At 36.9% G+C, this 12,638-nt stretch overlaps 1 protein-coding gene across 1 annotated transcript in view; it reads left to right on the top strand.

Moving 5' to 3' along the window:
* Positions 1-12,638, top strand: part of LOC102866947 (chromosome unknown open reading frame, human CXorf30) — a 130,075-nt gene that overhangs the window by 68,518 nt on the left and 48,919 nt on the right. The gene's annotated exons all lie outside the window — the stretch shown is intronic.

Raw genomic sequence — 12,638 nt, 5'->3', positions numbered from 1 at the left:
CCAATAAATTTTGTACAAGACAAAAATCCTCTCCACTGAAAGAGTCTTTATTGGCTGAAGCTCATCCACTTATGTACCTGACTCAATAACAATAACCTTTGCGTTCCTTTCATGAAATCCTCAATGCCTTCTATTCATTCAAATCGGTCCTTGCTATTGTCAATGAGTATTTTTAAGAGTACATATGCATATAAAGAAATACAGAAATGTGAAATACATAAAGTTATAATATCTGCCCCACACATTCTTAATTTCATTGTATGGAACGCCATGCTTGTTTTCTTAAACATAAAAAATAATATAAAATTATTATGTGTTACTTGTATCCTTTGTATCTCGTGAGATCTTCAGAGTTAAATACATTTTAGTTCTATCTTATTATTCATTGGGCACCTAGTGATAGTTTCAAGTATGTGAGATAAAGAGGACATACTAAGATCACTTGGTTGCACAATGAGATATTTTCTTTTTAAATGTGTATATTTAGTAGTTATTCCTGTTTGAGTGAATTTCAATTTTGCAATTGCACAAAGCACCAACTTAATAACTGGGAGTTTAAGTATATGAAAATGTTGTTGTTGTTGATATGTGCCATCAAGTTGCCTGTGACTCATAGCAACCTTATGTACAGCAGCCCTAAACCCTGCTCTATCCTGTGCTAATCTTATTGTCTCTGACACACCCACCCACATTACCCTAGTCACTGAATCAATCCATGTCATGGAGGATCTTCCTTTCTTGCACTGTTCCAAGCAAACCTGTTCAATTACTCTTTAAAGAACTATCTGAGAATAATGAAATTATATTAAAGCAAGCCATTTCCATTTATTTCAAGAACATTAAGCTGAATATAAATTTTGCTTTAGTGAATTATGTAATGATGCTAAAAAAGTGTAGGAAATGTACTTGTTGAGTAAATGAAATGCTCTAGGCATTTTTTTCCAACTAACAACCAGTATTGAAAAGGAATTCTTAGAGTTAAGTGGATCAGAGACAAAGATATTAGAGCAGATTAACCTCTGAGTTCAAATATGTATCATTTTACTGTCAATTTCCAGGAATTTAAAAAAAATCCTTAAATATTTTATGATAAAAATGAAACAAAATTTTAATAATCAGCCAACTTAAAGTACCTCAGGAAATGGGTAGTCCTCTTTTGATGTGAAATGATTATTCCATATGATTTTCTATGCTTGAGTTTAATGGTTAAGTGTTGAAAACTTTGCTTTCTATTTAAAGCATATCCTCTTGGAGGCAAAATGTTGATGTTTCTATTCCACTAAATGTGGTAAAATATAAAATTAAATGCTTGTATATAGGAACCATTTCAATATGTTCTCACTATTTTAAATTATACCCTTGGCAGATTGAAAGCTAAAGTAATAGTTAGGTTTGATGATAGCAATTGATTAAAACATATTCCATGAAAAAATTCATTTCACCCTTGTAAGCAAAGGCAACATCATCACTGGGGGAATTATGAAAGAAATACAAGGAAAGCGAAAGCAGTATCTCTAAAATAGCTCTTCAAAAGAAACCTTTTAATATGGTTCTTATTTTACTGCTTCATTACCTGTTATGATGAAAAATAATATTTGAGATGGAAAATAACTAGAGAGAACATTTACAGACTTGGATCTCTTCATCATTCCCTCTAAGATACTTTTTGTTCTGCTCAGTATCACCAAAATCAACCACCTTTTCTATTTTCTTGGTTAAAGGCACTTTGAGAATTTTCTTTGTCTGAAGTATATACCCTACTATACAGAAATAGATTATATCAAGTCCCTTCTCCATTCTAATATTGTTTCTTTGTCTTTATGGTACATGAATACTTGATGAAGACAGCTCTCCCTTGTCTAGACTTTTTAAAGTCGTCTATGAAAGACTGCTTTCCCCCCTCTTTCTTCAAGGGGTGCAAACAAATCCCTGCACTTTGTCTCACTATAACCATCCTTACTTTTCCTTCTTTTTCATATGTTCCTTCTCTTTACATATTGTTGTTGTTATTAGGGTCCATCAAGTCAAGGGCAATTCACAGTGTGCCCCTATGAACAACAGATCTGAACACTGTCCTATCCTGTGCCATCCTCACACTTTCTGACACATTAGAGCTCTTAGTGGCAGTCACCATGTCAATGTACCTGGTCTAGGGTCTTCCTCTTCTTCACCAACCCTCTGCCTTTCTAAACGTCAAATCCCTCTACAAAGAATAGCACCCTCCTAGAAACATGCTCAAAGTATGTGAAGCAAAGCTTTATCATGTTTACCTCCAAAGAGCATTCTGGCTGCACTTCTCCATGACATATTTGTTTGTTCTATTGGATGTCCATGAGATGTGATGCTCAGTGCTCTTCTCCAACACCACAGCTCAAAGGCATCAATTCTTCTTCTGCCATGCTCATTGTCCATTTCTCAGATGCATAAGAAGTTATTGGTAAGACCATGACCTGAATCAGATGCACTTTAGTCCTCAAACTGACATCATTGCTATTCAATAATTTGGAGAGGTCTTTAACTTCAGACTTTCCCAGTGCAATATGTCTCCTGATTTCCTGACTGCCAGTACCAAGGGTGTTGATTATGGTTCCAAGTAAGATGCAGTTGTAAACAGTTTCAATCTTTTTCGATCTACCATGATGTTGCCTCTCAGTCCAGTGGTAAGAATGTTTGTTTTCTTGACATTGAGAGTCAATTCATATTGAAGGCTGTATGCTTTGACCTTCTGCAACAAGTGTCCCAGGTCCTCTTCACTTTTAGCAAGCAAGGCTGTGTCATTTGCATAACACAGGTTATTTATGAGTCTTCCTCCAATCTTGATGCTACATTCTTCTGATTACATATGAAGGGACAAATCTAACAGCACTATTTTAGTCTTCTCTTGTAGTCCTGGTGGTTCATGTGTTGTTCTGCTAACTAAAAGGTTGGCAGTTAAAACTCAACAGCCACTTTGTGGAAGAAAGATGAAGCATCAGTTCCCATTCAGATTTATAGCTTTGCAAACCCCATAAAGGGTTGCGACAAGTCAGAATTGGCTTGTGGCAATGGGTTTTGATTATGTATACCTTAATTAGTTTACTCAGTGCATTAAATAGCATTCAAAAAACTGTGCTATCCATGCTATCTTGTACCTCTTACTGTCTCCTAAATCATTTATGGTAGAAATTAGAGCACGTCACTCTGCTTTGGACTCCAGTGAGTTTTTTAGAGTAATAATCATAACCTTGTCACCACTCATCTGAGTTTTAAACCACTTGAAAAGAAGGTACAAGTAGCAATAAAAATGTTTCTTGTTTATCCCCTTGCAACTTGTATGTTATTTCTGTCTTTATGGTACATGCTTTGGGTCTCTGGACATAACTGAATTTAGTAATATCATCCTCAAAAATGAATATGTTCACCACAAACTAGCTAACTATAGACAACCAACCTATAAATGAAAGAGAACTAGAGTATGCATCTTGGATTCAAGACATTATGAAGTAAATATATGAAGGGCCTGTTCATTTACTCATGTTTCATTTCTTCTCTCACATTTATTGTTCAAATCTGTTGCTCTTCTCCTTTGGCAAGCAAGGGAGGAAATCAGTTGAAACTAAATATTATTCCTCCTGTACTTTTCCCTTATTGTGGGAAAGTACATCCTGGTGACACAATGGCTAAATGTCCAGCTGCTAATCAAAAGGTTGCTGGTTTGAAATCATCAGTGGCTCTGTGGGAGCAAAGTCTTAACCATTTGCTGCCATAAAGATTGTCCCTGTTGTGTACCATTGAGTTGGAACTGATCCTCTGGCAGGTTTTCATAGGCACTAGATTGCGTGAGAGAAGATTGCCTATCTTTCTTTAGCACAGCAACTGGAGGATTCAGTATGCTTTCAGGTAGGCAGTACAACTCTTTACCACCTGAGTCACCCGAGATTCAGAAAATATTAGTCTAGAAAACCCGTTGAGACCACTCTACTCTCTCCTCTAGGGTTTTTATTAATTTATTGCAAAGGGACACAACAATAGTGGCATGGGTTTTCATTAATATTGTAGAAGTAATGTAGCACTTGATGTTTTGGACTGCTAAGCTAAAAGTTATAGTTATGAATCACTAGCTCTTCTAATGGAGAAAGATAGGCATTTTTCTCCCATAAAGATTTACAGCTTTGGAAACTTGATAGAGGGTCACCATGAACCAAAATTGACTTCACAGCAGTGGGTTTGATTGGTCTTTGTTTAACTAAAATAAAAGGAGCCTTGATGATGCTGTAAGTAAAGCATTTGGCAGCTAACCAAAAGGTGGGTGATTTGAACCAACCAGCACCTCTGCCATAGAAAGATGAGGCTGTCTGCTTCCACAATGACTTAGTTTTGGAAGTCATATGGGAAGTTCTACTCTGTCCTAAAGGGTACCTACTGGACTGCTATGAGTCAGAATCTACTTGATTACTGTGGGTTTGGCATTTTAAACTACATGATGTGAAGATTTTGTGCTTAACTACTAACCTAAAGGCTGGATGCCTGAACTGACTCAGTGACCCAAGAAAGAAAGGCATGGCTGCTTCTATTACGTTTAAATAAAAAAATTTAAAAACAAATTCATGAGATTTTACTCTTTGACACTTAGAGTTGCTGTGAGTCAGAATCAGCTTCAAAACAATATGCTTTTGGATTTTTGTTGTTTTGGTCATTGTTATGAAACATGATAAGTGGGAGATAAAAATTTCCACCACTGTGTTCCCATCAGTCTTCCATTATACTCACCACCGTCTTTAGCCCCAGCTCAAGAAAACTATCAAGTCTCATTAAAACAAAACATCAGGACTCATTAAAACAAAACATCAGGACCTCTCTGCTTTCTCTCCTTCCTGACTACACACACACACACACACACACACACACCACCCACCCCTTTGAGTTAATCAGAATTGATTAATTTCTTTCAACTGCAGCCTAATGGGCACATTTGCTGCCAGAGACTATACACAGGATCAGAGAGACCAAAATTAACACAATACAGACTCTGTTATTGAGAAAGTCAAAGGATTTCTATCTAATATTTTAGAATTATGCATCTCTACTATTTAACTGGTAATCCTTTACTAGGATATGATTATATTGGAATTTTTAGAGTGTATTTTACAGTGTTACTTGTTTCTCTGTAGACAGAATTTCCCCTAAATGTGTTGTTCTTTTGTACTATTGAGTTGGAAGTGACCTATAATGGACCCTCCAGTGAGTTTTCAGAGGCAACAAATTGCATGAGAGGAGATTGCCCATCCCTCTTCTGCGGAACACTGGTGGTTTATTCAGATTGCATACCTTTCCATTGACAGCACAAATTCTTACCACTAAGCCACCAGAGTTCCCCCCTAAATGTGTACTTCTCCCTAAAATAGCTCTTGGTCCAGACATTCTTTACACTTTTCTGGTGGTTACTTAGTTCAGTAGTTTCTTTGTAGGACTTTCTTTGTGAAAGTGGTTTGGTTCACTAATTGCACATAAGCCTCATGACTTTTCTTTTACTTTCATAGATTTTGTCATTTCATGGTAATTTTTTTCTTCATTTAGTATCTTGTCTTTTGTATCTGATTTGCGTGTTTTACTGGTTAATGTTCACCCTGTCACCTTGATATATCATTTTGCCTGTTGCATTTAAATACCCACTTAAGGTTTTGTCTGTAATCACGAACAACTCCTGAGAAGCCTGTCTTTTATCCTTCCATAACTTCATATTTTTTCCTCTAGGTTCTAATCCTTTGTTTTACTAATCATCTTAGCTTTCTCTGATGGATTCACTCCATTTAGGTCTCTGTCTTCTCTATCCCAGGGCAACTCCTTTTCCAAGACTCCTGGTCTCACCCAGGCTGCCTACTCCAGTGATCAGATTTATGTGCACAGGTTACTCAATCAATCCCTCAGCAGCATGTACCAACTGAGACTGTCAAAGGACTTACTGCTCTAGGTTTTCATGACTTTTCTTAAACATTTCACTGACAATTCTTCCTTCATTCTTATTGTTGGATCTTCTTTCTCCTCTGACCTGGCTCTGAATATGTGAGTGCTCCATGGCTCTGCCAGGAGGGCCAACATATTCCTTTGGACACTATGTATTTTACAGGATTTGTTTTTGTTAGTTTGTTGGAGGATTTAATGTGCAATCCTCAGGAAGTGCCTGATTCTCAGTTCCACACATGGCAGCTATTGCTATTATTATAAAGTGCCATTTTATATCATACTGTTATGCTCATTCACTCACTCACTCATTGCTATCCAGTCAATTCCAACTGGTAGTCATTTTCCATTAGATTTTTCAGGGCTGTGAACCTTAGTGTGAGAAGACTTCTCGTCTTTCTCTCACAGAGCGACTGGCTGGTTTCAACCTTGGGAAAAGTACAGGGTTTTGGTTAGCAATGCAACATATTATGAAGGACTCCACCAGAGCACCTTAGTGGTGTGCTACATAGAGGATCACATCTTCAGCTACCAACCAATGATTATTTGAAATAGAAACATAGCTTTTTCAATATCATTCAGTAGGTTTTCTCAGAACTCCACCAAAGAATATTCTGTTAAAAAGAAACTGCAAGAATAGAATGCCTAAATCTGGAATAGAGTCTGAAACTGGATGGGAATTATTTAAAATTCAAGTAAAATATCCATAGTTTGAGGAAGTTCTTTTATCTTTTATTTATGTATCTTTTTTTAAAAGGAAACATGTCAGAAGATCATCCAAAGTGTGCTCACTTTTCTCTCTCAATTTTCTTTTAGTTGCTTACTGGTCTCCTGTTTAATCAGAGGGAAATGCAGTGATTTTAAGTTACTAAAATTATCTGGTCTATTGCATGACCTTGGAAAGTCAAAGTGAAAAATATGTAAATAAAATACTCCTTCATAAAGATACGCAATCTTTTTTTAAAAAAAAAGTTTGTAGATGGTACATTCTTAATTATAAGTTCAAAGAAAACACCTTCTAGTGGATTATTCATCATCCTCTATTTTCTTCGAATACTTTGTAATGTTTATACTATTTTTGAGATCTTGAGTGAGTCCATTTCTTACAGGATTATTATGTTCCCTATAGAAAAATCTCATTGATTTCACATGCAAGCAAGATTCTACTGAAGATTATCCAAAAATGACTAGAACATCACATCAGCAGAGAACTGCCAGAGGTCCAGGCTGGGTTTACAAGGGGTCGTGGTACTAGGGATATTGTAGCTGATGTCAGATGGATCTTAGCTGAAAGCAGAGAATACCAGAGGAATGTCTATCTGTGTTTCATTGATTATACAAAGGCATTTGACTGCGTGGATCATAACAAACTGTGGCTGACTCTGAGAAGAATGGGAATCCCAGAACACTTGATCGTTCTAATGCGAAACCTATACTTGGACAAGGAGGCATTCGTCAGAACAGAGCAAGGGAACATTGCATTGTTCAAAATTGGGAAGGGCATACGCCAGGGATGCATCCAATCTCCATATATTTTCAATCTGTATGCATAACAGATTATCTGGAAGGCTGGGCTCTATGAGGAGAAATGTGGGGTCAAAATTGGTGGACAATTTATCAACAATCTGAGTTATGCAGATGACACAACCCTGCTTGCTGAAACTGAAGAGGACCTGAAGCACGTGCTGCAGAGGGTCAAGGACTGCAGCCTACAATTTAGATTGAGGCTCAATGTCAAGAAGACAAAGAATCTCACCATTGAACCAATTGGCAGCATCAGGATGGATGGTGAAGAGAATGAGATTGTTCACAGCTTTAGTTTTCTTGGCTCCACAGTCAACACTCTTGGCACCAGTAGCCAGGAAATTAAAAGGCACATTGCCATGGGAAAGTCTGCTTTTAGGGACCTCTCCAAAGTACTGAAGAGCAATGGTGTCTCTCTGGAGACTAAGGTGCGTTTTATACAGGCCATGGTCTTCGCAATCACTTGTTATGCATCAGAGAGTTGGACAATGACCAAGGAGGATAGAAGGAGAATTGATGCCTTTGAGCTGAGGTGCTGGAGAAGAGTATTTAGAGTTCCATGGACTGCTAGGAAAACAAACACATTGATCCTGAAAAAGGTTAAACCGGGTGGCTCCTTGGAGGCAAGGATTCTAAGGCTCCGCCTAACATATTTTGGACATGTTGTGAGGAGAGACCGGTCCTTGGAGAGGGACATCATGCTTGGGAGGGTGGAGGGACAGCGAAGGAGGGGAAGGCCCTCTATGAGGTGGATTGATTCAGTGACTGGGATTATCGGGATGGGAGTGTCAGAGACAGTGTGATTGGCACAGGACAGAGCAGAGTTTCGGGGTGCTGTACATGGGGTCGCTATGAGTCGCAAGCAACTCGACAGCACCTAACAACAACAAACAACATCAAACAAATGTATGTGTCTATTATTAATGCAGAGAAAGCTGCACAGATTTAGGGAGGAAATATGAATAGCAAGATTATTTATACTGTCATGCTCACTTGTCAATCTTTAAGATATTTGTTGACTGTGCTAAAAAGTGTATTTCATATGGATTGAAATGTACATGCTGCAATACGTGCTTTTACAATTGATTTTGTGAATAAATCTAAGAGTTTGTAATGATTTTCAATTTAATCAAATGTCTTTTCTAAGAATACTGATATTGTATCTTATTGATTAAAATTCAATCATTGTTTTGAAAGATTATTGCAAGTGATATGAATGATCATCAGCCAGCACAGTCCTGTTATGTAATTTAGTGTCACTCTTATAGGGTGAATTAGGTAGCAACAATGGGTTAACTGTCTCCTAAGGGAAAAAATCTCCTTTGTGCAATAAAATGATTTTGCAGCTTCACTCAAGTAAGTAAATTTAATAATGCTTTATTCAAATTCTGTTTTATGTCACATTGCAATTCTTTAAATTGATTAAAATGGTTGGTGTATCCTTTAGAGCTATTGGTATAATACCAGAGTGATAAAGTCAATGAGTCTGTTTCCAAGCCTTGACTCTCTGTGTTGATCCTCTTTGTCTGAATCTACATCTTCCCTCATCTTTGTGCAAACCACCAACTGGTTTGAGCTACAGACCGTTCATTACCTTCACTCCTTGAACATAGGATTACACTTTTTATAATAGAAGATCTGGTTAAACACCTTCAGTAGTTTCCCATTATTTTCAGAAGAAAGCTTGAGGTCTTTACCTTACCCTGCTGAGCCTGGTATCGGCTTTGCCCCTGCCTCATATCTTGACAAGCCCTTCCTAATCCCTCTACTCCGCACATGCTGTTCCTCAATAGGCCCAGCTGGTGTCCACCATGGACAATTCCCACAGTTGCTTTGTAAAATCCAGATTCCACCCCCCGCCCTCCTTCTTATACATCCATCTGGACTTCCATTTGGATGAATTGGTCTTCTTCATGGAGATGCTTCTGTAGAGACTCATAACAGTTAGGGTGTCAGTTCCTGTGCTCTCATTGCTTCCTGAACATTTTCAGGACAGCAGTTATTCCAGAAACAAGTTTAACAATACTTGTGTGATTTGAGCTTTTAATCAGTTTCTTCCTCTAGATTGTAAACTTTATGGGAATAGTAATTTTCTTTTAAATGAAAATTCTCAATGTTTGCTGAATGAATAAAGGAATGAAAATATAAATACTTGAAAGGAAATATAAAGAATGAAAACATAAATACATGATAAGAAAAAATGTGATTTTAAGTAATGTGCAGATATTGTCTGTGGAAGCAAAATTATATGTCCCAAATTCACTAATCTAGCCATCTCCACAAAGTTTATTCAAGATAGAGTTTTTAGGTTTTACTTAACAGTTCATGAAAATCTTCAGGTAATAGGAGGAAACAGACACTTTGAGAATATAAGTCCATTACATACTTTAATATAAAAATTGATAGATATTTACCTATTTGTTAAAACGTAATAACTAGAAATAAATATATAGTTATCCTGAATATTGATTTCATGAAGTCTATGTCCTTCTAAAAGTTTGCTAGAAAAGGATCGAGATAATCCTCCGATAATTAAATATTTATAACTTTTATGTGACTGTTGACCTGAAACTTTGACATTGCAATGTACATTATGAGAATTTACATTTACTTTGCTTGCTTTCTTATCTGTCTTGTAGTGATATTCATGTATCTATTTTGTTCTAGTGGACATCCTAAAGATTTGAATTATGGAAATCATGTTTACAGATACCCATGAGGATTAAATGCATCTAAAACTAGAATTAGCTTCTCATTTACTATCTTCAATCTTTTTTCTTTTTTTGATTTATTAATTTTAATGAAAGTTTAGAGAGACTTAGGATTTCCAGACATTCATTGTTACACTTTACTCCCTGCCCACCTCATCCACCCCAAATCACTTTTCTCCTTGAAAAGAAATACTCCTTCTTTGCTATGGAAACCCTCCCCCCAAGTTCACTCCACCATGCAGCCTTCATTCTGGACTTCTGTTAAGACAATAATACCCATTCATATATCTCTTTTAAACAGAACTCTCCCTCATCTGTTTCAATACAATATATATCATTCCTCCCCTCCTTTTCTGTCTTCCCTCAACCATGATGTCATTCCCATTTTACAACAGTGACCATATGCCATATCTGTCCTTTTGTGACTGAGATATTTCACTCAGCAAAATGTCCTCCAGGATCATCCATTTTGGATAATATTTCATGAGTTCCTTGTTTTTCAATGCTGCATAGTATTCCATTGTGTGAACATACCACAGCTTCTCTATCCATTCATTCTTGATGGGCACTTATGTTGTTCCCAGCTCTTTGCTATTGTGAGCAAAGCAGCAATAAAAATGGGTGTGCATATATCTGCTTGGGTGGCAGTTATGGTTTCTTTAGGGTAAATTCCCAACAGAGGAATTGCTGGATCAAATGGTATTTCTATTTGCAATGTTTTAAGAAAGTGCCATAAAGCCTTCCATAGTGGTTGCACCATTTTACACTCCCACCAACAGTGAATAAGGGTTCCAGTTTCTCCACAACCTCGCCAGCATTTGTTGCTTGCTGTTCTGTTAAATTTTGCTATTCTTACTGTGGTGAGATGATATCTCATAGTTGTTTTGATTTGCATCTCTCTTAGAGCTAGGGATTTTGAAAATTTCTTCATGTGCTTGTTGGCCATCTGAATGTCTTTTTGTGAAGCGTCTGTTCATATCCTGTGCCCATTTTTCAATTGGGTTATTTACCTTTATTTTGTGGTGCTCAAGTATTTTATAAATTCTAGATATAAGTCCCTTGTCAGACATGTCATTACCAAACACTGTTTCCCAATCTGTGGCTTCCGTTTTTACCCTGCTGGAGAAGTTTTTGGATGTGCATAGGGATTTAAGTCTTAGAAGTTTCCATTCATCTGTTTTACAACCGTCTTCTGGTTGTAGATTTTCCACTGTTTATTTTGGGAATTAGGACTTCTAGAGTTCTTCCAAGCTTTTCTTTAATGAAGTTTATAGTCCTTGGTTTTAGCCCTAGGGCCATAATCCACTTTGAATTGTTTGGGTTTGTTTTTTTTTTGTTTGTTTTTGGTTTTTTTGGTATGGAGTGAGGTGTGGATCTTGCTTGAGTTTTCTGCAGATAGTTTTCCATTTTTTCCAGCACCATTTGTTAAAAAGGCTATCATTTATACACTTAATTGATTTTATCTCCTTGTCAAAAATCAGTTTACCATAGGTAGATGGGCTAGTTTCTGGATTCTCAATTCTATTCCATTGACCTATATGTCTGTCATTGTACCAGTACCATGCTGTCTTGACCACCACAACAGTGTAGTAGGATTTGAAATCAAGGTGTGAGATGCCATCTGCTTTGTTTCTTTTTTAAAAAATTATTATTAAATTTTACTAGTTTTAATGAACATTTACAGAGATTTTGGGTTTTCATTTATTCATTGTTGCACTGTTTTCTCTACCCTCCTCCCCAGTTCATTCTTCTTCCCCACCCCCCCGAATGTCTGTTTTAATTGTCCAGTTGCCACAGTGCTTGTCAAAGCCAGTTCTGATTAATCTCCTTTGTCAGTGTGTCCTTTGCCATTCCCTACCACTCCTCCCTGAGAGAGACTTCATCCTGATTCATAAGGAATGTTTCTTTTTTTTTAAGGAGTGCTTTGCTTATACTGGGCCTCTTTCCATTCCAAATGAAATTGGAGATTGCCTTTTCCATCTCATTGAAGAATGGAATTGCTATTTGTATTGGAACTGAATTGAACATGTAAATTGCCTTTGGTAGTATTGTCATTTTCACAATATTGAGTCTTCCAATCCATGAGCAAGGGATATTCTTTCACCTCTCCAATTCTCTTTCTGTTTCTTGTAATAATGTTTTGTAATGTTCCTTGAACAGATCCTTTGTGCTTCTGGTTAGGTTTACTCCTAAGCATTTAATCTTGTGATTAGCTCTTGTGAAAGGTATTATTTTTTCTCAGCTCCAGTTCTGTATTCTCTTTGTCACGGTAGAGAAATCCAATTGATTTTTTTGTATGTTGATCTTGTATCCTGCCACTTTGCTGAATTGGTCAACTATGTCCAGTAGTTTTCTTGCTGAGTCTTTAAGGTTTTCTAAGTAAACTATCATATCATCTGCATAGAGAGATAATTTTACCTCCCGTTTGCCCATTTGGATACCTCTTATTTCTTTCTCTTGCTT

Source organism: Elephantulus edwardii, unplaced genomic scaffold (genome assembly GCF_000299155.1).
Source record: "Elephantulus edwardii isolate Elephantulus edwardi_28Jun2011 unplaced genomic scaffold, EleEdw1.0 scaffold00016, whole genome shotgun sequence".
In the NCBI taxonomy this organism is placed as follows: Eukaryota; Metazoa; Chordata; class Mammalia; order Macroscelidea; family Macroscelididae; genus Elephantulus; species Elephantulus edwardii.
The sequence above is the reverse complement of the archived record's forward strand: the minus strand, read 5'-3'. Positions and strand labels throughout refer to the sequence as shown.